A 25,263-nucleotide genomic window follows, 5' to 3' on the forward strand; every position below is an offset into this window, starting at 1 on the left:
CTTTCTGAAATTTCTTGTGCCTCAGTAGTAGTTAGAGAAGAAAGTTTACAGTAAATTAAAATACATGGCTGGGCACAGTGGCTCACGCCTCTAATCCCAGCACTTTGGGAGGTCGAGGTGGGAGGATCACCTGAGGCCAGGAGTTCGAAACTATCCTGGCCAACATGGTGAAACCCCATCTCTACTAAAAATACAAAACTTAGCCGGGCATGGTGGCACACACCTGTAATCCCAGCTACTCAGGAGGCTGAAGCAGGAGAATCACTTGAACCCGGGAGGCAGAGGCTGCAGTGAGCCAAGATCACACCATTGCACTCCAGCTTGGGCAACAAGAACAAAATTCCATCTCAAAAAAAAAAAAAAAAAAAAAAAAAAAGAAAAAAAGGCCGGGTGTGCGGTGGCTCATGCCTGTAATCCCAGCACTTTGGGAGGCCAAGGTGGGCGGATCACGAGGTCAGGAGATTGAGACCGTCCTGGCTACTATGGTGAAACCCTGTCTCTACTAAAAATACAAAAAATTAGCTGGGCGTAGTGGCGGGTGCCTGTAGTCCCAGCTACTAGGGAGGCTGAGGCGGGAGAATGGCGTGAACCCGGGAGGCGGAGCTTGCAGTGAGCTGAGATGGCGCCACTGCACTCCAGCCTGGGCGAAAGAGTGAGACTCCATCTCAAAAAAAAAAAAAAAAAAAAAAGAAAATACAAAAGGCATTCAACAGTGATATTATGAAAGGAAAGGCACATTCAATGCCATCAAACTTTCTTTCACAAATACTTCAGAAGAAAGCCTTTGACTTTTTGTTAATTACAAAACAGCTAGTGGAGAGAGACCCCTTACCCCCATTCCAGAGTTACTTGATCTGATAGGCAGAACAATGTGCCCCTGACAAAGGGGTCCATATCCTAATCCTCAGAAAAATGGGGAATTGGGGTGTCAGATGGAATTAAGGTTGCTATCATCTGACTTTAAAGTAGGGAGCTTATACAAGGTTATCCAGTGGGCCCAATGTAGTCACAAGAGTGCTTCTAAGTGAAAGAAGGAGGCAGCAGAGTCAGTCAAAGACAGAGATGTGACAATGGAAGCAGAGGTCACAGTGATACCACGTGAGAAAGACTCAACCAGCCATTGTTCCCTTTGATGTTGGAGGAAGGGGCCATGAGACAAGGAATTTAGGCAGCCTACATAAAGTAGAGAAGGCAAGGAAACAGATTCTCCCCTAGAGCCTCCAGAAACCTGTAAGTCTGGACAATGATTTTGGGGCAGTTTGAGGCCCTGGGTCCATTTTATATCCCTTCTGCATCCTCCCCTCCCTTCTACAACTCAAGTTTCAGGGAGCATACCTACAACTGTCTTCACTCGATAACTTCCTTCCAACTCAGCAGTTGCTCAAGTACTCAGACCTTTATTTATTTATTTTTATTTTTATTTATTTATTTATTTTTTGAGACAGAGTTTCACTCTGTCACCCAGGCTGGAGTGCAGTGGTGCGATCTTGGCTCACTACAACCTCCACCTCCTGGCTTCAAGCGATTCTCCTGCCTCAGCCTCCTAAGTAGCTGGGCTTACAGGCGCACACCACCACATCCAGCTAATTTGCGTATTTTTAGTAGAGATAGGGTTTCACCATGTTGGCCAGGCTGGTCTCGAGCCCTGGACTTCAAGTGATCTGCCCACCTCGGCCTTCCAATATTGTTGGGATTACAGGCATGAGCCACCACACCCAGCCCTCATCCCTTTAATGTATGGTACGGGTAGGATTTTTTTTTTCATACTTCCAACATTTTGCTTTGTGATCACGTGTCTAGCCATTTATTCCTTTAATCAATCAGCTTGGCTCCTCTCCATCCACGTTGGCTTTCTGGCTGTTCTTCAGGTAACACTCCCACTTGCGGGGACTTGACACTGGCTGCTCTGCCTGGGACTTTCTTCTCTCAGGTATCCCGATGGGTAACTCTCTCATTTCCTTGAAGTCTTTGCTTAACTGTCACTTTCTCAATGAAGCCTATCCTGACTACGCTATTTAACACTGAGACCCCCCCTTCCACCCATGTCACCCCACCAACACACTTTCAAACTCCCTTTTCCTGTCCATTTTTTCATAGCACTTATCTCTTTCTAACACAAAATAGAATTTAATTACTAATGTCGTGCACTTACTATCTGTCTTCTCCCATTAAAATATTAATGCCACAAAGTGAGGGGATTGGTGTGTTTTCTGTTCACTGATATATCCCTTAGCACTAAGAACAGTGCCTGGTACATAGTAGATACTCAGTAAATACTACTGTCAAATTAATGAATTTATTGTCTTCGTGGTACCTATTACTAGGCCAGATCCTGGAGTAGGGCTATAAGAGAATAAGACATTTTGTGACTTAGAATCTGCCTCTCCAAATATTATACACCTATTTGATTTCATTTTGGCTGGCTAGGCTGCAAACATTTGGAGGCAGGTATACTACCTTTGACTTGCCTCAACTCCCCTGATGCTCACTCAGTCCCTTTCCTCCCCACCCCACGCCCAGTGCCCCAACCATAATCGCTATTCTACTGGCACCCATTCTTTCCAAGTTTCTCTTCTCTCTTCAGTGGGGAGGAATAAGTAGGAAGGGGGTAAAATCACTCTTTTCACTAAATCTAGGTACTTACCAATATATATGATGTTGGAACGCTTCAGAAAAACACAAATGATTCTTAGAACAATAATTTGGGATTTTTATTTTTACAACATAAACGTGTAGGAAAACCTCAAACAACTCTAAAACTTAAAAAAAGAAAAAAAAAGTTCAGGTGTGTTTTTGCCTTAAACAAATTCCAATAAATGAGAACTCAAACTTATAAAAATAGACTGGATCTGGGAGCAGCTTTTCACATTTCAAAGGATGCCTCACTTCATATAAAGAATTTACTACATGTTTTTGTTGTTGTTGTTGTTGTTTTGTTTTGTTTTTTCTGAGACAGAGTCTCAATCTGCCACCCAGGCTGGAGTGCAGTGGCGCAATCTCAGCTCACTGCAACCTCTGCCTCCCAGGTTCAAGCGATTCTCCTGCCTCAGCCTCCTGAGTAGCTGGGACTACAGGCATGTGCCACCACGCCTGGCTAATTTTTTTGTACTTTTAGTAGAGATGGGGTTTCACCATGTTGGTTAGGCTGATTTTGAACTCCTGACCTCAAATGATCCACCCGCCTCGGCCTCCCAAAGTGCTGGGATTACAGGCGTGAGCCACTGCGTCCAGACAGTTATTTTAAATAGTTCGTTCAATTGAATAAAAAATTGAACCCATATGTCCTACAATGGAGAAACTGAGATTAAATGATCAACGTTCAATTCATACAATGGACTAGTAAACAGTCATTAAAAGTTATGTTCTTAATAAAATGGGAAAATGCTAATATTGTAATGGGGGAGAAAGTTGAAAACAAAATTGTATAATTACAATTATTTTTAAAAATCCATAATATTATATACCTTAAATTGGTATATTGGGCTATTAAAAAAAGGAAAAACAAACAAAATCCATAATAAGAATACTGGAAGGAAAGACACCAAATTATTAACAGATTGTTTCTGAGTGTAAAGATTGTAAATAATTTCCTTTTATTCTTTTGAATTGTCTGTCTACATTTTCTATAATGGGAGTGTATTATTTTTATTGTAAAGATTAATATATGGCCAGGCCCGGTAGCTCATGCCTGTAATCCCAGCACTTTGGAGGCCAAGGTGGGGAAGATCATTTGAGGTCAGGAGTTGGAGACCAGCCTGGCCAACATGGTGAAAACCCATCTCTACTGAAAATAACCAGGTGTGGTGGTGCACCTGTAATCCCAGCTACTCCGGAGGCTGAGGCAGGAGAATCGCTCGAACCCAGGAGGCAGAGGTTGCAGTGAGCCGAGATCGCACCACTGCACTCCAACCTGGGTGACTGAGTGAGACTCTGTCTCGAAACAAAATAAAATAAAATTTTAAAAAAGATTAAAGTAAACTTTAAAAACAAAATCCAGGTTTGATTTTTTAAAATTTGATTTGCACAAAACTTTCCAGAATTGTCACTATTGAGGTGACTATTGAGTTGTCACTATTGAGGGAGAAAAAATTCCAGGACAACTGTTTATCAAGTTTTTAATCTAATCACTCATTTGCTTAAGAACGAATCTATAAGATCTATTATACAACATGGTAACTATAGTTCATTACAATATGTTGTGGAATGAAAATTGCTAAGTAGCTAGGCGCGGTGGCTCACGCCTGCAATCCCAGCACTTTGGGAGGCCAAGGCAGTAGGATCGCATGAACCCAGGAGTTCAAGACCAGTGTGGGAAACATAGCAAAACCCCGTCTCTACAAAAAAATTGCACAAAATAGCTGGACGTGGTGGTGCATACCTGTGGTCCCACTGCTCGGGAACCAAGGTAGAAGAGTGAGAAAAACTGATGGTCCTTTTAAGAAAATGTGTGGCAGTTCCTTCTGTGGGAAATGAGGGAGGAGCCTCATGTCAAGTGGTTATTTAAAACCCATATCTTGTCATTTGTGGGCTTGAAATGAATTTGGCTAAATGAATTGACTAAATTGAATTTTTAGAAATCAAATCTTGATCTTCATTTTTAAAGGTTTAAAATGTATTTGTTCTTTGTATCGAATGGAGGAATTCCGTTTAAATGTTCAAAACTGGTAGGTAGGACTGTACAAGAAAAGATGAAGGCGGTGATGACAAACCAATAAATTCAAGGAGGCCGTTTGGAGAAATCGCTGAGTCAAGAGTACGGCAATCACGTGAAGATTTTAATAAAAACGAAACTAATCAGACGCGTTTAGCCTTCCCTTCCCTCTCCACCCACTTTTGATCTTGTTAAAGGGAAGAGGAGGGTCGGTTTTAATCAATCCTTCGGTTTCCCTACTGGGCGGAGCACTGAGAAGGTGGCGGAAGGAGGGGCAACTGGGCCAGGCTGGCGCGCCTTTAGGCACGTGGGTCTGGGTTGCGGACCAGGAACACAGCGATCTGGGCGAAACATTGGCCTTTTGTGTCTCTTGCGTTTGGTACGTTTTGGGGGCCGGCTGCAGCTGTGAGAGGCCGCACTCGCTGCCAGCGGTCAAGGCGACCTTGTTCAGCAAAGCCGCTATTGTACTTTGAGCTAGTGACTCCGGCGGCTTGGCAGCTTTCTAGGCATTCCTCCAGGACCTTTCTCCCCCTGGAGGCCTCAGCTTTAAATGCAGTTTGTTTTTACAGTTGGATACAGCTCTATTCTTGGCTTTGGCGCCAAGAGTAGCTTGCAATCCTTGCCAGTTAATTGTGGCCTCTGCGCGAAAAGAACGATGAAGTGCTGCCCTTTATGTCTAAAGGTGGCGCTTCGGACTTCGCTGGCAGTAGGTGCTTTGAAGTCTTTCTTCAGCGAACCTACTCATCTGGTGGCCTTTATGCGAGCATGAACCTGCACCAAAGCCACTAGGCTTAGTACCTGTCCTGGGTTGGCATGTCTGTGGGTGCCGCTGTAGCTATAAATGACTTTGATTGGCATAAACACAATTGTTTCACATGTGCACTTGTCAAAATTTAATTAATTGGACACTTTATTTCTGCTAGCGAAGTTTCCTAAAAACAAATAAATAGTACACTTTAAATATATGTAGTTTATTATATGTCACTGATGCCTCAATAAAGTTGTTTAAAAGAAGCACATTCAGAAGATTAATACATGATAACTAAGATTAAGTAACTGATAAAAATACAAAATGTGTTTCTTTTATCTACATCACCGAGTAGAGAAAAAAAATCACATCTATTGCCCAATTTCGTAATTTAACTGCCATTTATTTTAAAGCCTTTAATTTCTGTAAATATAGGCACGTGGTTTTACTTGCAAAGTTTTCCTGAGGATGTTTAGTTAATATTTGATTTACTATTGCCCTGACACCGAAGAAAACACAAAGCCACTATTCTTCAAAAAAGAAAAGAAAAAAAGAAAGAAAACAAGTGATCATAGCCCCGTAGGAGATAGCCCGGCACAGGGGTCAGGAACCCTGGCTAAGGGGTCAGGCCAACGTCGGTCTGAACGGAAACTGCCATATACCAGCTGTGTGAGCTAAGTTGAATTCCTCATTTTCTCTGAGCCTCGGCTTTCTCACAGAGTTCCTGAGTGAATCAGGGTCAGCAAGGGAGGAGTAGAGGGAGAGTAATTTGGGGGGAACCTCAACTCTACGTGGGCCTCAAATATGGGCTGCTGTCTCATAATAAATTTGTGTGGAATTACTGGGAGAATGATTCTCACAAAAGTTGATCCTAAGTGAAATCCGTCAGCCCTGCTACTAGAAGGTAAGAGAATAGGAGGTCGGTGAGTGTCCTTAAAATCTGAAAGTTTCAGCTGAGTGTGGTGGCTCATGCCTGTAATCTCAGCACTTTGGGAGGCCGAGGCAGATGGATCACCTGAGATCAGGAGTTCGAGACCAGCCTGGCCAACATGGTGAAACCTCGTCTCTACTAATAATACACAAAGTAGCCAGGCATGGTGGTGCATGCCTGTCATCCCAGCTACTCAGGAGGCTGAGGCAGGAGAATCACTTGAACCTGGGAGGCAGAGGTTGCAGTGAGCCAAGATCACGCCATTGCACTCCAGCCTTGGCAACAAGAGTGAAACTCCGTCTCAAAAAAAAAAAAAAAAAAAATAGAAAGTTTCCCAGGCCTGCAGGACTTTTAATGATTAAATGAGATAATAATGAATGTGAAGGCCCAGAACGCTACCTGATACATACTACTGTGTAATCAATGGTATTTATTTCTATTTTGTCATTATCATCAGTGGTGTAATCACCACCAATGGCACTTATTTTTTTTTATTCTCATTGGTGATCGAACCACCTACCTGATAGTATTATTGTGAGCAGAGCATTAATGAACAAAAGCAAGTAGAGTTCCTAGCAGAGAGCCTGAGACATAAGGCTAGTCGGTATTCATTTTCTTCCCCCTTCCCTCTCCCTTACTTTGAAGCATTCAGCTCAGATTCAGCCTACATCATGAAGTTTTCCCTGCTTCACATTTCCCAAGTCAACACATGTGGCCTTTCCTGTGGCTATGGGGTTGGATGGGAGAAGCGTCATTGCCAAGTGCAGGCTAGTGTGGGAGACCTGAGTTGGCTCAGCTGGCACTGAGCTGCAGGAAGGCATCTAAGCTTGCACCGACGTGTTGCCCTGGACTTTGTGCACTTCCGTTGTAGTTGCTATAAGGGAAGGAAGTGGGGTGTCACAGGTTGGGTTTTGCCAAAATAGGCTGAGGTAGAATTTGACGTGAAAGATGTGTATTTAGAAATCAATACCTGTGAAAGGAAGGGGTGGGAGGCAGGATGCATCCCAACAACGGTGATGCCAGCCCAACACAGCCTTGACCAACCCCACAGGAATGTCTGGAGTGACTATTGCCATCAGTGTCCCACAATGGGCTGATAAGGCTGGGCCTTCATCCCCCTCTCTCTATCACTGGACGCAGGCTGCCCTGGAGAGAGCATGACCTCATGACCTGAAGTGGAGGCAGACCCTGCAGTCGCTGACAGCTAATTCTTTTTCATTTTCATTTTTCGAGACGGAGTCTTGCTCTGTTGCCCAGGCTGGAGTGCAGTGGCATGATCTTGGCTTACTGCAACCTCCACCTTCTGGGTTCAAGTGATTCTTCTGCCTCAGCCTCCCGAGTAGCTGGGACTACAGGCGCATGCTACCACACTCAGCTAGTTTTTGTATTTTTAGTAGAGATGGGTTCACCATATTGGCCAGGCTGGTCTTGAACTCCTGACCTTTTGTTCCGCCCGCCTTGGCCTCCCAAAGTGCTGGGATTACAGGCATGAGCCACCGCACCCGGCCTGATTCTGAGCATACTCTTCACAGCTGAGCAGCAAGTCCTTTTTTGCAGGGGGATCAGAATGGCATATTCCCTGTGTCCACCACAACGGGGGCAAACCAACAGTATAGTAACACATGGCAAACCGTTGAATGTCCCGAACAGTGAATTGCAACTATATCTCAACATGTAAGGAAGAGGACTAGCAGCCATCTCTTGACACAGGATAGTAGGAAAAGTGAGATGAAATGTCTGTGTACCAGACAACTGTACATGTGCGGTAAGAGCAGCTGCCACAGAGAAAAGAGTGAGTGCAGGAAGAGAAGGGAGGCAGGCCCGGGACCCAAGCCTTGAAGCACTCCTAACAGTTAGACTTGGGTAGAGGAGGAGGAACATCAGAGTAAGGATGAAACCCCCCCAGAAGCGAAAAGAGGGAAGAACATTTTAAGGAGGATGTGTAATCAACTGGGTCAAAAGTTCATCATCCACATCATCATCATCATGATATTACTATTCTAGGATGTTGGTTAAGACCACGTGGAGTTATTAAATGGGACTCAGTTTAAGAAATAATAGGCTGGGCCTGGCGGCTCACACCTGTAATCTCAGTACTTTGGGAGGCCGAGGTGGGAGGATCACTTGGGCCCAGGATTTCGAGACCATACAATGAGACCCCATCTCTACAAAAAATAAAATAAAAACTAGCCAGGCGTGGTAGCATGTGCCTATCTATAGTCCTGGCTACTGGGGAGGCTGAGGTTAGAGGATGGCTTGAGCCTGGGAAGTTGAGGCTGCAGTGAGCCGCGGTTGCACCACTGCATTCAAGCCAGAGTGGCAGAGTACGACCTTTTCTCAAACAAACAAACAAACAAAAAGAAATGATAATCTAGTGAGAAGTAGTATAACCAGGATGACTCTACATTCTCATTTTGCCTGGGACAGTCTCAGTTTATATCCATTGTCCCACATCTCATCCAATTTAGCATTTGTCTCACATGTTTTTCATTTTTGAACTAAATATTACTCTCAATAGTTCCACTAAAATAATTTGGTTTGAGTTTAGTAGATCTCCACTTTGAACTTCCAGTTTCTACAGAGTTCTCATTTTGGCTCTCACCTGATTAAATCTGAAAAACAACCACTGATAATCTCTCTTTTCCTTACCCTTTCCAGAAATAACATAACTAACCTCCCCATCAAGGAAAGCAGGCAGAGGAACTCATTGATAAAAGGAAATATGCCCAGACATCAGCAGTTAGGGACTGATAACAACCTCAGATCTCATGTAGTGGTGGAGGAAGTATCTGACACTGTTCAGCTGCCTGCCACTTGGAGTACTGGCCAGTGGTTCTTTGGCCTGTGAGTTCCATGTGTGTTTCAGAAGCCATCAGGTCAGACTTGGAACCAACCCAAATGCCCATCAATGATAGACTGGATAAAGAAATGTGGCACATATACACCATGGAATACTATGCAGCCATAAACAAGAATAACATCATGTCCTTTGCAGGGACATGGATGAAGCTGGAAGCCATCATCCTCAGCAAACTAACACAGGAACAGAAAACCAAGCACCGCATGTTCTCACTCATAAGTATGAGTTGAACAATGAGAACACAAGGACACAGGGAGGGGAACATCACACACCGGGGCCTGTTGAGGGGTTGGGGGAAAGGGGAGGGACAGCATTAGGACAAATACCTAATGCATGCGGGACTTAAAACCTAGATGACGGGTTGATAAGTGCAACAAACCACCATGGCACATGTATACCTATGTAACAAACCTGCACGTTCAGCACATGTATCCCAGAACTTAAAGTTAAAAAAAGAAAAGAAAAGAAAAGAAGCCATCAGGTCGCCAGTTAGCAGGGTCAATGGGAAATGTGGGCAATTATAGGTAAGGTGTACCTGTATAGACATAGGAAATAGAGGCTGAGCATACCAGCCACAGAAGATATAGAGAGCAGTCTGAAAATTCTCACAACAGTGGTTGTATAATTTACGCATGGTGTAAATATACAACTATGTATTGATTGATACTGCTTTTTTATTTTGTTATAAACCTTCTTAGCAGTAATGAGCTCAAATAAATGAAAGTACATGTTTACTGAAAATTTAGGTACTGGCGGGCATGGTGGCTCATGCCTGTAATCCCAGCGCTTTGGGAAGCTGAAGCTGGAGTTTCGCTTGCACTCAGGAGTTTGAGGCTGCAGTAAGCTATGATTGCACCACTGCACTCCAGCCTTGGCAACAGAGCAAGACTCCATCTCTAAAAAAAAAGCAGGTACCAAATTTGGTGATGTACATGTAACTTGCACAAAATGTCTATTGATGTTTACCACTGTGAGGGCCACAGTGATATAACTGACCACACAAAACCCAGAAGGCAATGGTCTGTTGAGGAAGCATCAGCATCTACCTCATAAGGCAGTAGTTATTTTAAGAATGTGCTTAAGGACCACAGGTTTACATATAACTCTATTCAACGTGATTCTCATCTAGATCAAATGACTGTTCTTCTAAATTCATTTTGCTCAATTTTTATTCCAACTTTCCTTGTGCACATACAAAAAGTGAAGTTGTAGCTATTAAGGTGTTGGCTGCATTAGCCAAACAGTTTAATGATGCCGACCTTATATCGGTGTCCTCAGGTGCTTCAAATAGAAGTTAAATTAATAGTGATACATTTATTTCATCCAATGTATGAAATCAAAATAACAATTTTGGAACTGATTTCTGTTGAAGAGAAGACATCTGACAGCATCATAAACGCTGTTGTAATATAAACAAGATAAAATCCTAAGCCCCCTGCCGAATGAACAGACCACTTCTTGGCCAAGAGGACCCCAGAAAAACCTTAAAACTGAGTTCCTGGCCATGATGGGATGATGGGTCAGACACGTCTTGTTATACCCTCTCCCTTATATGGTTTTGACACAACCAACCAACACTAATGTTAAAATAGAAACTGTAAGACTGACAGAATACACTCTTTGTGGCAATAAGATATGAAATTATAAACAGGACCTAAGGCCATGCCAGGCAAGGGTTAAGGAGGAAGGGTTGGGGTAGGAGCTTTATGCTAAAGAGGTTGGCTAAAGTTATATGTATGCAACAGGTTACAGGAGGAGTTATGAATATTCATGAAGGTGGTCTTGACGCATGCATATTGAACAAACATGCATATATGACTATGCTCTAACTGTCTCAAGGTTTTTCTTTTTCTCTAGCAGCTAAACAAGCACTGGTCTTGAGATAATATTAAAACAATTACAACTCATCTAGCTCACAGACCCTGACTAACTGAACCTCTGTTCCCCCAGCCGTAATTACATCTTTAATTGGACAACAGACTGATTTTAGCAACTTTCTCCTGATAAGATCTCCCACCATGGACTGGTTCTGGCCGGTTTACAGAGGCTGTGCACTTGCATGCTTACATGTCCTGAAAAGATCTTCTGTGTATAGGACCTAATTGTAATACATTTAAATGTTAAGTCTCAGCCCAGCGTGGTGGCTCACTCCTGTAATCCCAGCACTTTGGGAGGCCAAGGCGGGCAGATTACTTGAGGTCAGGAGTTCAAGACCAGCCTGGCCAACATGGTGAAACCCTGTTTCTACTAAAAATACAAAACTTAGCCAGGCATGGTGACAGATGTCTGTAATCCCAGCTACTTCGGAGGCTGAGGCAGGAGAATCACTTGAACCCAGGAGGCGGAGGTTGCAGTGAGCTGAGATTGCACCACTGCACTCCAGCCTGGGTGACAGAGCAAGACTCTGTCTCAAAATAAAATAAAATAAAATAAAATAAAATAAAATAAATGTTAAGTCTCCACCCCAAAGTGAAAATTGGTCATATATGCATGTTTGTTCAATATGCATGCATCAAGACCACCTTCATGAATATTCATAGCTCCTCCTGTAACCTGTTGAATACATATACTTTGCCAACCTCTTTTTTTTTTTTTTTTTTTTGAGACCGAGTCTCGCTCTATCGCCCAGGCTGGAGTGCAGTGACGCGATCTCGGCTCACTGCAGGCTCCGCCCCCTGGGGTTCATGCCATTCTCCTGCCTCAGCCTCCCGAGTATAACTGGGACTACAGGCGCCCGCCACCATGCCCGGCTAATTTTTTGTACTTTTAGTAGAGATGGGGTTTCACCGTGTTAGCCAGGATGGTCTCGATCTCCTGACCTTGTGATCCGCCTGCCTCGGCCTCCCAAAGTGCTGGGATTACAGGCGTGATACTTTGCCAACCTCTTTAGCATAAAGCTCCTACCCCAAGCCTTCCTCCTTCCAAGTAGTACCTGTCTCTGGTCTTGGCTGGAGGCTGTGTTTTCCAGCCTGTGGGATGGCCATTTTGCAGGCTGTAACTTTTTATAAGAAATAAAGTCTCCTCTCCTTCTCTAAATGTATAAATTGTGTGTTTTCTAAAGATAACAGTAAGTTCAGTAACAAAGTTTAACGCTGAATATAAAATGACTTGGGTTTTTTTCAGGGATAATAGGAACACAAATTTTAACAGAGAAAGAATGTGTTAAAAATAATGTTCTTAATTAAGAAACTTACGGAGCAAAAATATCCTTGGGATTGGTTATAGTGCACATGTAATTGATAATTGCATCCATGCATCCAAACAAACTGTAACACTATATCTATCAAATAGATAGATATTCTATTTGCTATGCTCATGCACATGCAATCCCAGCAATTTGGGAGGCTGAGACAGGAGGATTGCTTGAGCCTAAGAGTTCGAGACGAGGCTGAGCATATAGTGAGACCCCCATCACTACAGAAAATTAAAAAATTAGCTGGGCATAGTGGCATGTGCCTGTTGTCCCAGATACTCATGCGTCTGAGGTAGCAGGATTGCTCGAGCCCGGGAGGTTGAGGCTGCAAGGAGTTGTTGTCATTGTGCCACTGCACTGTGGCCTGGAAGACAGAGTAAGACTCTGCTTTAATTTTTTTTTTTTTTTTTTTTTTGCTGGGCTCGGTGGCTCACGCTTGTAATCCCAGCACTTTGGGAGGCTGAGGCGGGCGGATTACCTGAACTCAGGAGTTCAAGACCAGCCTGGCCAACTTGGTGGAACCCCATCTCTACCAAAAATATAAAAATTAGTCAGGCCTGGTGGTGTGTGCCTGTAGTCCCAGCTACTTGAACCTGGGAGGCGGAGATTGCAGTGAGCCAAGATGGCTCCACTGCACTTCAGCCTGGGCAACAGAGCAAGACTCCATCTCAAAAAAAAAAAAAAAGAGAAAATGTGAAGAAAGTTTTTGAAGGGCTCCTTTGATAGTGCACCTAAGTGTCCTAAAATAGGTACTGACTTTTTTTTTTTTTTTTTTTACAAAGATTGGGTTATTTTGTTGAACATCAGTAGGTAATATTTAATCAAAATATTAAACAAATAGAGCACCTAAAAATCTTTGGCTTTTGAAGCTTTTAGCAAATTGCAGTTATTGAAAACAAGGCCTGAAAAACAGAAAGGCATCAAAATGTATCCCTAAAAAAAGGACTGAAACAAACTAGAGCTGTAATGGTGAACAATGAACAAATAGGATTTAACTGTGAAATTCTATAATTGTGCTTTGGAATATGTTGACTTGAGAGAAAGCACTTGAGTGTTGATAGTGCTCTTATTTTTTTAGTTGAATACATTTAATTTGATAATATTTTAATTAGACAGATTTCTATTCTGTACCTGAATGGAATGAAATTGAGAAGGCCTATGATTTTCAGCATCTACATTTGGCAAAATTTTCAAAAGAAACATAGAGACAACTTTTTACATGAGTTTTGTCTTGTGAAAATATTCGTTGAAGAATGACGTTTTGATTAGAGAGTTTCTGTAAGAATATCTGAGATGAAATAATTACCCATTTTAATTTTTTAAAGTGTAATTGTGAGTCTGGGGTAGGTAGCTCACACCCATAATCCCAGCACTCTGGGATACAAAGGTGTGAGGATCAATTGAGGCCAGGAATTTGAGACCAGCCTGGGCAACATAAAGAAATCCTGTCTCTACAGCAACAACAACAACAACATATTATAAAACAAAAGTAGGCAGGCATGGTGGCACACAGCTGTAGTTCTAGCTACTCAGGAGGCTGAGGCGTGAAGATTGCTTGAGCACAGGAGTTCGAGGTTGCTATGAGCCATGATTACACCACTGCACTTCAGCCTGGGGGACAAAACAACACTCCATCTCAAAAAAAAAAAAGTAATTGTGACTAAGCATGCTATAGTTAAGATGTATACCATTTATTGAACTTGAGGTGCAGGGTACTCACCTCAATACTATCTCAGCACCTGCAGACATAGTATTTTCTAAATTAAAAATAGTATGGTTTACAGATATGAGATAATTGAAGGTATGAACAATTTCAAATTTCTTAGCCATAAAATGCAAATTTTTCTCTTTTATAAAGACAAGTTTTCACTATGTTGCTCAGGCTGGTTTCAAACTCCTGGGCTCAGGTGATCAGCCCTCCTGGGCCTCCCAAAGTTTTGGGATTACAGGCATGAGCCACCTCACCCAGCCTAAAATGCAAGTTTAAAAATGATTGCGGACCATTTTATTTTAAAGTTTAAAACTATTAAAATCAGCCAAGCATGGTAGCTTATACCTGTAATCCCAGCACTTTAGGAGGTGGAGACAGGCGGATCACTTGAGGCCAGGAGTTTGAGACCAGCCTAGCTAATATGGTGAAACCCTGTCTTTATTAAAAATACAAAAATTAGCCAGGTGTGGTGGCGTGCGCCTGTAATCCCAGCTACTCGGAAGGCTGAGGAAGGAGAACTGCTCAAACAGGAGAGGCGGATGTTGTTGTGAGCGGAGATCGCACCACTGCACTTTAGCCTGGGTGACAGAGCAAGACTCTGTTTCAAAAAAATACAATAAATAAAAATAACAAAATCATATTGAAACAATACCTTCTTCACAAAAATACCAGTGATGCATTCTAAGACAGGACTAAGAAACTGATTAGACTATGTGAACATGTACCAATAATAATTACTCCGGCTATTTGAAAATTTTCAGATAATCAATATAAATAACATTTTGCTTTAATATACACAGATGAATGTTATCTTTGTTTTTTAAATAAAGAATTTTACTTTTGACAACGGTTTTTGCACACTAATATAATAAAATCAATTTTTGGTACAAAATAAATATTTCAGAAAAGTTATATAGTTGGTTTCAGAGCTCTCCACTCAAAAGTGCATCAACTTGGACAAGAAGTTATGTGGTCACCTTATAACTATAGCATACTTACCATATTAGCTTTTGCAGCAAACAGCCTGGATTTTAATCCCAGTTCTAACACTTAGTAGTTTTGTGACTTTAAGCTATTCAATCACTCTCATACTAAGTTTCCTCATCTTTGGTGTTTTTTTTTTTTTGTTTTTTTTTTTTGGGGTTTTTTTTTTGTTTTTTTTTTATTTTTTTGAGACGGAGTCTCACTCTGTTGCCCAGGCTGGAGTGCAGTGGTGTGATCTTGGCTCACTGCAACCTCTACCTCCTGGGTTCAAGCATTTATCCTGCCTCAGCCTCCCAAATAGCTGGGATTACAGGTGTGTGCCACCACACCCAGCTAATTTTTTTTTTTTTTTTTTTGTATTTTTAGTAGACACGGGGTTTCACCATGTTGGCCAGGCTGGTTTTGAACTCCTAACCTCCAGTGATCTGCCTGTCTCGGCCTCCCAAAGCGCTAGGATTGAAGGAGTGAGCCACTGCACCCGGTCATAATTTTTGTATTTTTAGTAGAGACGGGGTTTCACCATGTTGGCCAGGCTGGTTTCCAACTCCTGACCTCAGGTGATTGGCCCGCCTTGGCCTCAAGTTTCCTCATCTTTAAAATGGTGATGATAATAATATAAATTCTCTCAGTGGTTTGTTGCAAAGATGAAATGAAATAATGTTTATAAGTCACTTGGTACAGTGCCTTGGAATGTTGCGCTCTCAGTAAACATGAACTATTATCATTGCTGTTGTTATTATGATTAAGAGGCTATATTCATGATTATTGTTAGATTTTCCTTACCATTGACTTGGCGTCCTAACAGCACATTAGTTGCCTGGCCTTGTCTTTATCTAGCAAAGGGATCCAGTGATCAGGAAGATTTGCCAAATTAAATGGTGGCATAGACCAGCATTGGCTTGTCTTGTCTTTTTTATTTTTTTCTTCTTTGTTTTTTTTTTTTTTTTTGAGACAGAGTCTTGCTCTGTCACCCAGGCTGGAGTGCAGTGGCACAATCTCAGCTCACTGCAACCTCCGCCTCCCCGGTTCAAGCAATTCTCCTGCCTCAGCCTCCTGAGTAGCTGGGATTACAGGTGTGCACCACCACACTTGGCTAATTTTTGTCTTTTTAGTAGAGACAGGGTTTTGCCATGTTGGCCAGACTTAGACCAGCATTTTCAAAATTATTTTTTCTCAGAATCCTGCAAGAATACTACAACATTGCAAGGATACTGCATTATTACAGAATCCTGCAAGGTGCTCTGTCAGCAAAAGGTTCTGTTGTCAACTGGTGTTGGGAAACTGTAGACATGTGTTGTAAATTCATAATACGTATTTAGCACTATAAAATCTCTCCAAAGTCCTGCAATAAACACTTTTGTTTTGCTTACCCCTCATTTTCCAAATTTATTTGATAATGTAGCCTCTCCTCCCCTCTCTCTTTTGTATGCGTGTGATGCCTTCAACATAATAGAGAGTATTCTACAAAACATTTTGCAAAATATCGATCTAATATAACATTTTCATTTTAAAAATGAGAGGATCAACTGACAGAAAGACTTTCCCAAGGCCACACAGTAATAGTGGATATGTAGACCTAGATGCCAGGGCTCCAAATCCTTGTGCTTTTTCTTTTAGGGAAGTCTCTTTGTATGTAATAATCTTTGTGCATGGATACATTAATGTGGGCTTTATATTGATAAGTAGGTGTGTGATACCTTCGACATTTCAAGGACAAGGACATTTTATAACAGCCAGAGGGTTTTTTTTTTTTTTGAGTGGAGTCTGGCTCTGTCACCCAGGCCGGAGTGCAGTGGCGTGATCTCGTCTCACTGCAACCTCCGCCTCCCGGGTTCAAGCGATTCTCCTGCCTCAGTCTCCTGATTAGCTGGGATTACAGGCATGCACTACCACGCCCGGCTAATTTTTGTATTTTTAGTAGAGGTGGGGTTTCACCATGTTGCCCAGGCTGGTCTCGAACTGCTAACCTCAGGTGATCCCCCACCTCGGTCTCCCAAAGTGCTGGGATTACAGGCGTGAGCCACCGCGCCCGGCCGGGTTTTTTTTTTTAATTGTGAAACCTACAGTTTTAACAACCTCCATGCTCTCAGGGACTGAAGGTTTCCGCTCATAGCCAGCAGGCAGGGACCACAGACCGCAGTAATGGAAAATGGTCTCTTGAACTGACACCAGATGAATGCCAGAGGGCGCTCTTTCCTAAGCGGTACCAATTTAGAGTCCCTAAGCAGGAAGGCACAAAACCAAGTTTCAAGGAGACGGAGGAAGAGAGAAAACACTGTCTCTGGAGGAAGTATAATAATGTTTAAGATATAAAGCCATGGACGAGAAGTTAGAAAAGAAAGGGAGACAGAATAGCACTATATCAATATATAAAACAATTTCGTAATCAACAAAACTAAGATTATAAGCCAGGCGCCGTGGCTCAGGTCCGTAATCCCAGCACTTTAGGAGGCCGAGGCGGGCAGATCGCTTGAAGCTAGGATTTCTAGATCAGCCTGGGCAACATGGCAAAACACCATGTCTACCGAAAATACAAAAATTAGCCAGGCGTGGTGGCGCACGCCTGTAATTCCAGCTACTTGGGAGGTTGAGGTAGGAGAATCGCTTGAACCCAGAAGACAGAGGTTGCAGTAAGCCGAGATCACGCCACTGCACTCCAGCCTGGGCGACAGAGCAAGACTGTCACAAAAACAAACAAGCAAAAGACGAAGATTATAAACAAAAACATGTAAATGCAAAAAAAGTTTTTAATGCATAGGAATGATAAAAAGCCAACATGCAATTATATATATAATTGCATATTATAAATAATTATAATTAAATAATTATGTAATTAATTTATATTATAATTATATAATATATGCACACATACATATAACCTGTACAAATCTATTAAACCACCAAGTCTCCAACAGCCAAAATGTCAACTTCATATTTAGAGGAAATAATATAGAAATAATTGCTAAGGACCCCATCTCTAAAAAATAAGAGAACAGAAATTCCTGATACTTATTGAGCACATATTATGTATTTGGTAACTTATGTCCACTTTTAACACTTAAGCTTAAGCTTATGAGGTAGTTATTATTAGAATATCATCCTCATTTTTCTGGTTTTTTTTTCAACAGGGTCTTTGTCGCCCAGACAATCTCGAACTCCTGAGCTCAAGCAATCCTCTTGCCTCAGCCTCCTGAGTAGCTAGGACTAGAGGCATGTGCCGCTATGCCTGGCTAATTTAAAAAGGGAAATTTTAGAGGTGGGGGTCTTGCTATGTTGCCCAGCCTGGTCTGGAACCCCTGGCCTCAAGTAATCTTCCCATCTAAGCCTCCCAAAGTGCTGGGATTATAGGTGTGAGCCACCGTGCCCGGCCTTGTCCTCATTTCACACATGAGGAAACTGAAGCTTAAAGGCATATGTGACTTGTCCAAGTTCACAGTGCTAAGTGAAAGAGACAACTGGGACTTCAAGGTCTTCTTCCAGAGGACCCAACTACTCCCTGCTTCTTTCCCATGGCTTATAAAGCCCTGTGTGGCCTGGTTTCCACTTACCTCTCCAGCCTTCCTCCTCACTCAGCTCTCTGAAAAGACCATGTTCCCTGCCTAGGACCCACTTCCCTCCATCTTTGCCTGACTCAATGTTACCCGTCCTACTGGCTCAGCTTAGACATCACTTCCTTCAGGAAGTCTTCTCTGTTCTCCAAGCCTGGATTAGGTGACCTTTCTTTGTGGGTGTTCGGCTCCCCATCATCTCACCACACTGTATGGCAACTGTCCACTTCCTGATCTGTGTGCTCTGTTAGACTGGGAATTTGGGGAGAGCAGAGAGTAGATTTGGCTTGCTCCCCACTGCATTTCCCAATCCTGGCACAATGCCTGCCACGTAGTAAGTTCTCTATACACAGAGACTCCTCTGCTTAAAACATTTCTTAGAGAACCACATGTGAAGAGCAAATGTCATCAACTCTGCCACCAGCAGATGGTTATTGGCTGCCATTTTGGTCTCTGGCATTGGTGGTTCATCAGGTATGTTTGCTGTGATTTTGCTTATGTTTGAGTAGTTTAATGAACGTTATTAACATATTATATATCTGATACATATAAAGAGTGTTGAAAGTCCCAGTAAGAAGTGACATAGGGTTACAATATAAATGAAATTAGAGCCGGGTGCAAAGGCTCAGGCCTGTAATCCCAGCAGGTTGGGAAGCCGAGGTGGGAGGATTGCTTAAACCCAGGAGTTTGAGACCAGCCTGAGCAACATAATGAGACCCCATCTCTACGAAACATTTTTTAAAATTAGCCGGGCATGGGCCGGGCACGGTGGCTCACGCCTGTAATCCCAGCGCTTTGGGAGGCCGAGGTGGGTGGATCACGAGGTCAGGAGTTCGAGACCAGCCTGGCCAACATAATGAAACCACATCTCCACTAAAAATACAAAAATTAGCCGGTCATGTTGGCACATGCCTGTAGTCCCAGCTACTCGGGAGGCTGAGGCAGGAGAATCGCTTGAAACCAGGAGGTGGAGGTTGCAGTGAGCCGAGATCGTGCCACTACACTCCAGCCTGGGAGACAGAGAGAGACTCCGTCTCAAAAAAAAAAAAAAAAAAAAAAAATTAGCTGGGCATGATGGCATACGCCTGTTGTCCCAGCTACTTGAGAGGCTGAGGTGGGAGGATCACTTGAGCCCAAGAGGTTGAGGCTGCAGTGAGTCATGTTTACGACACTGCACTCCAGCCTGGGTGACAAAGTGACCCTGTCTCTCAGGAAAAAAAAAAAAAAAAAAAAAAAAGGAAAAAAGAAATAAATGAAATTAGAAATAAATAAATATGAAAATTAGCAGGATTGTACAAAATATATATGAACAGTTAAGAGTAGTAAACGTTCTAATGGACAAACACTAAATCATGCAGCGTGTGAAGAAAGCTGCATCAACGAAGGTCAAAAACATCTATAAGAACCATATATTTTGACTGGGGAAATGCGTGTCTTAGGCTAATTTCCAGAGCACTTATTTTTGGCTGGTCAAGGTGGAGTTAGAGGTCTCTGTCCACTTTCCAAAAGTATTTTTTTAATCCTTTATGACACAGGATGGCCCTGAGTTTCTCCAAAATCTATTATTGTGACATCTTGAATTTAAAGATGTTATGGCAAAGAGCTAAAATAATCAATGTTTATGAAGGAGGGTCACATCTAAAAAATAAAACAAAAAACAACACAGAAAATTCCTCCTATTGTGTATCCCCTTACCCCATTTCTATAGGATTTTAGAAGGTATTATCTAGATTTTGCAATGTATTACCATCTCCTGAATGCCTATTACAGGTCAGGCACTTTTATTTTATTTTATTTATTTAGTTTTGAGACGAAGTTTCGCTCTGTCACCCAAGCTGCAGTGCAGTGGCATGATCTTGGCTCACTGCAACCTCTGCCTTTGGGTTCAAACCATTCTCTTGCCTCAGCCTCCCGAGTAGCTGAGATTACAGGCAAGCGCCACCATGTCCAGCTAATTTTTGTATTTTTAGTAGAGACAGGGTTTCGCCATGTTGGCCAGGCTGGTCTCGAACTCCTGGCCTCAGGTGATCCGCCGCCTCGGCCTCTCAAAGTGCTGGGATTACAGGTGTGAGCCACCGTGCCTGGCCTAGGTCAGACACTTCTAAATATTTTTTTCATTTCATTCATACATCCCTGTGAGACAGATACTATCTCATTCTACAAATTGGGAAACTAGGGCCCTGAAAAGTTAAGTAACTTTCCCAAAGTCACACAACTAGGAAGTGTTTATGTTGGAATTGGAAGGATCCAATATGCTCCTTACAGTCCACCAGCCTTCCTCTGTTATCTAATTTCATTCTCACAACAATCACGTGAATGAAGTTACGAAAATTATTCCCCCACTTCTCAGATGAAAACAGTGAAACCCAGGAATGTTCACGGTGTCACTATGTAGTGAGTAGAGATAGACATGAACTCACTTCTTGTGTCCCTAGGTCCAGTGCTCTCTCCAGGTCACCATATCTTTATTTCTTCATTGGTTGGTTAAAGGCTAGTGGTTGGAGCTTTTCCAGGCATTAGTCCTTCTTAGTGGCTGTGGAGTATGTGCCTGAGGTAGGGAGGGACTGGCCTGCTCTGTTGTTGGGATAAGGGAAGGAACAGCAGATACCCCACTAGAAGAAATGCTAGAAGATGTCCTTCATGATAACAGATGAAAATCTGAATCTACACAAACGAATGAAGAGCACTGGATATGGTAACTACATGGGTAAAATGCACAAGATTTTTTTTCTTATAATTTAGATCTTTATATTTGGCTTAAAACAAAAATAATAACATTGTATTGTGCAGTTTATAACATGTAGGAAAAATGCATGGCAACAATAGTGGTATGGTTTGAATGTGCTTCATTCAAAATTCATGGTGAAACTTAATCTCCACTGTGGTGGTATTAAGAGGTGGGGTTTTTGGGGAAATGATTAAGTCATGAGGGCTTTGGCCTCATGAATGGATTAATGCCATATAAAAGGTCTGGGATGGGAGAGGTGGCTCACACCTGTAATCCCAGCACTTTGGGAGGCTAAGGCGGGTGGATCACTTGACTCCAGGAATTCAAGACCAGCCTGGCCAACATGGCGAAACCCCGTCTCTATAAAAAATACAAAAATTAGCCAGGTGTGGTGGTGTGCACCTGTGGTCCCAGTTACTCAGGAAGCTGCAGCAGGAGGATCGCTGGAGCCTGGGAGGTTGAGGTTGCAGTGAGCCGTGATAGTGCCACTGCACTCTAGCCTTGGTGACAGAGTGAGACCCTGCTTCCAAAACAAACAAACAAAAAGAAGGTGGACTGTAACAGGTTAAAGATGTATTACTATAAAACCTAAAGCAACCGCTAAAATAACAAAACAGAGAGTTATATTTAATAAGCCAACAAAGGCAATAAAATAGAATCATTAAAATGCTCAATTCATACTAATTTATTACTTTTTCCTTTTTTTCTTTTTCCTTTTTATGTGGAGGTTTTCTGGAAAACCAGAAAACCTGCTAGACAAATTCTAAAAGGGCTGTAACACTGACTTTTTCCTTTTTTGAATCATGCTTTTGCCCTAAATCCCATAGATTTTCTCCTATATTTTTTCTAAAAGTGTTATAGTTTTACATTTTATATCTAAGTCTGTGGCCCACTTTGAGTTTTTTTTAATACGGTGTGAGATTTAGATTGAAGTTCATTTTCTTTTGCTTACAGTTGTCCAGTTGTGCCAATACCATTTGTTAAAAAGGCTATCGTTCCTCCATTGATTTGCTGTTGTATCTTTGTCAAAAATCAGTTGGAATAGCAAACTGTATGTTACATGTACTCTGCCATAATAAAAAAAGAAGAAAAAAAACCAGATGCGTTCTTTCTTCTGTTGCATTGATCTGTATATTTCCACCAATATCACACGGTCTTTATTACTGTAACTACATATTAGGGCTTAATATCAAATACAGTAATTCCTCCCACTTTATTCTTCTTTTTCAAGAATAAGCTTGTTTATTTCTACAAAAAGCCTAGCTGGGATTTTGATAGGAATTGCATTACATCTATAGATCAGTTTGGGAAGAATTGCTATCTTTACTATGTTGTGTATTCTAATCCATAAATATGCTATGGCACTCCATTTATTTCAGTCTTCTTTGATCTCTTTCATTAGTATTTTGTAATTTTCACCATACAGATCCTGTATGTGTTTTGTTAAGTTTATATCTAAGTATGTACTGTTCTTTGGAACAATTATAAATGGTATAGTGTTTTTCATTTTGGTTTCCACATGCTCTCTGTTAATATATAGAAATACATTTGGCTTTTGCACGTTAATCTTGAATCCTGCAAACTTTCAAGCTCACCTATTAGTTGTAGAGGATTTTTTGTTGTTTATTTGCTTGGTAGATTCATTAGGCTTTTCTATATAGAAAAGCATGCCATCTTCAGGTAAGGACAGATTTATTCTTCCTTTCTAATCGGTATTCTTTTTATTTCTTTTTCTTGTCTTATTGTGTTGTGTTTCCAGTACTATGTTGAATGAGTGATGAGAGTGAACATCCATGCCTGGTTTCTAAACAGGTGGAAGCCAGTTACTCTTTCACCATTAACTGTGATGTTAGTTGTAGGGTTTTTGTAGATGCCTTTTATCAAGTTAAGGTAGTTCCCCTATCATGCTAACTTGCTGAAAGGTTTTTTTTTTTTAAATATAAATGGGTGTTGGATTTTGTCAAATGTTTTCTCTGTGTCAATGAATATGATAATATTATTTTCTTTCTTGGGCCTATCGATATGGTGAATTACATTGGTTTTTGAGTATTGAACCACGCTTGAATACAGGCATACATTGTTTTACTGTGCTTTGCAGATATTATGTTTTTTACAAATTGAAGATTTGTAGCAACCCTGCATTAAGCAAGTCTATCAGTACCATTTTTCCAACAGCATGTGCTCACTTTGTGTCTCTGTGATAGCATGTTTTAACAATAAAATATTTTAAAGTATGTACATTGTTTTATAGACATAATGCTATTGCACACTTAATAGACTACAGTATGGTATCAACATAAGCATTTTATATGCACTCTTTCTCCTTTTTTTGTGAAGGTTTTCCAGAAAACCTGCTAGACAAATTCTAAAAGCTGTAACCTGACTTTTTCTTTTTGTGACTCACTTTATTGCAATATTTGCTTTATTGTGATGGTCTGGAACTGAACCTGCATCATTTCCCAGGTATGCCTGTACTGTGATGGCTAATTTTATGTCTCAACTTGACTGGCCATGGGTGCTTAGATTAAACATTATTTCTGGGTCTGTGAGGATGTTTCCAGGTGAGGTTATCATTTGAATCAGTGAACTCAATAAGTAGATTGCCTGCCCTGATGTGGGTGAGCATGATCCAATTCACTGAGGGCCTGAATAGAACAAGAGGTGGAAAAAGAAGAAAACTGCCCTTTTTGCTTCCTGTTTGCTTGCCTGAATTGAGACATCTCATCTCATCTTCTCCAGCCCTTTGGCTGGGATTTATACCACTGGCTTCCTGGTTCTCAAACTTTCAAGCTCAGACTAAATTATACTAACAGTTTTCCTGGGTTTCCAGCTTACAGATGACAGATCATGGGACTTCTCAGCCTCCATAATTCCATGAGCCTATTCCTCAATTCCTTGTGTGTGTGTCTCTCTCTCTTTTTCATCTCCTACTGGTTCTGTTTCTCTAGAGAACCCTGACAAGTACAAACACCTGGAATAAATCCTACTTGATCATGGTGTATAGTCGTTTATATAAAATATTATATTTTATTTGCTAATATTTTGTGGAGTAGTTTTTGTGCCTATGTTCATAAAAGATACTGGTCTGTGGCTCCTTCCTCCCTCCCTTCCTCCCTCCCTTCCTTCCTTCCTTTCTTCTTTCCTTCCTTCCTTCCTCCCTCCCTTCCTTCCTTCCTCCCTCCCTTCCTTCCTTTCTTTCCTTCCTTCCTTCCTTTCCTTCCCTCCCTCCTTCCTCCCTCCCCCTTCCCTTCTCCTCCCTCCTTCCCTTCCCTTTCCCTCCCTCCCTCCCTCCCTCTCTTCCTTCCTTCCTTCCGATACTGTCTTAGAATTTTGTATCAGGTTAATAATCGCCTTATAAAATGAGTTGGGAAGTGTTTCCTTCTCATTTTCTGGAAGAGATTGTGTAAAATCTTTTTCAAATGTTTGGTAGAATTCTCAGTAAAACCACATGGGCCTGGAGATTTATTTTTTTGAGAGCTTTATATTTATAAACCCAATTTATTTAATGGTTATAGGACTATTCCGATTATATTGGTTCAGTTTTGATCATTTGTGATTTTTGTGGTTTGTGGCCTATAGTTTGTAGAATTGGTTCTTCTATGTTGTTGAATTTATGAGCATAAAGTTGTTTACAGCATTCCTTTTATTCTTTTTTTTAAATGTTTGTGGGTACAAAGTAGGTGTGTATATTTATGGGTACATGAGATGTTTTGATACAGGCACGCAATGTGAAATAAGCACACCACGGAGAATGAGGTATCCATCCCCTCAAGCATGTATCCACTGAGTTAACAAACAATCCAATTACACTGAGTTATTTTAAAATGTACAATTATTAGTGACTATAGTCATCCTATTGTGCTATCAAATAGTAGGTTTTATTCATTTTATTTTTATTTTTGGAGCCAT

The 25,263-nt window shown here is 41.6% G+C and overlaps 1 non-coding gene and 1 pseudogene across 1 annotated transcript; both read right to left on the bottom strand.

The window, feature by feature from the left end:
* Positions 1-22,077: 22,077 nt before the first annotated feature.
* LOC112207182 (U7 small nuclear RNA) lies at positions 22,078-22,137 on the bottom strand. The gene has a single exon (XR_002941639.1). It is a non-coding gene; the product is annotated as a U7 small nuclear RNA (small nuclear RNA).
* Positions 22,138-23,687: 1,550 nt separating this feature from the next.
* On the bottom strand, positions 23,688-23,736 carry LOC112207188 (U7 small nuclear RNA; annotated as a pseudogene).
* Positions 23,737-25,263: the final 1,527 nt, after the last annotated feature.

The sequence above is a fragment of the Pan troglodytes genome, chromosome X (assembly GCF_028858775.2).
Source record: "Pan troglodytes isolate AG18354 chromosome X, NHGRI_mPanTro3-v2.0_pri, whole genome shotgun sequence".
In the NCBI taxonomy this organism is placed as follows: Eukaryota; Metazoa; Chordata; class Mammalia; order Primates; family Hominidae; genus Pan; species Pan troglodytes.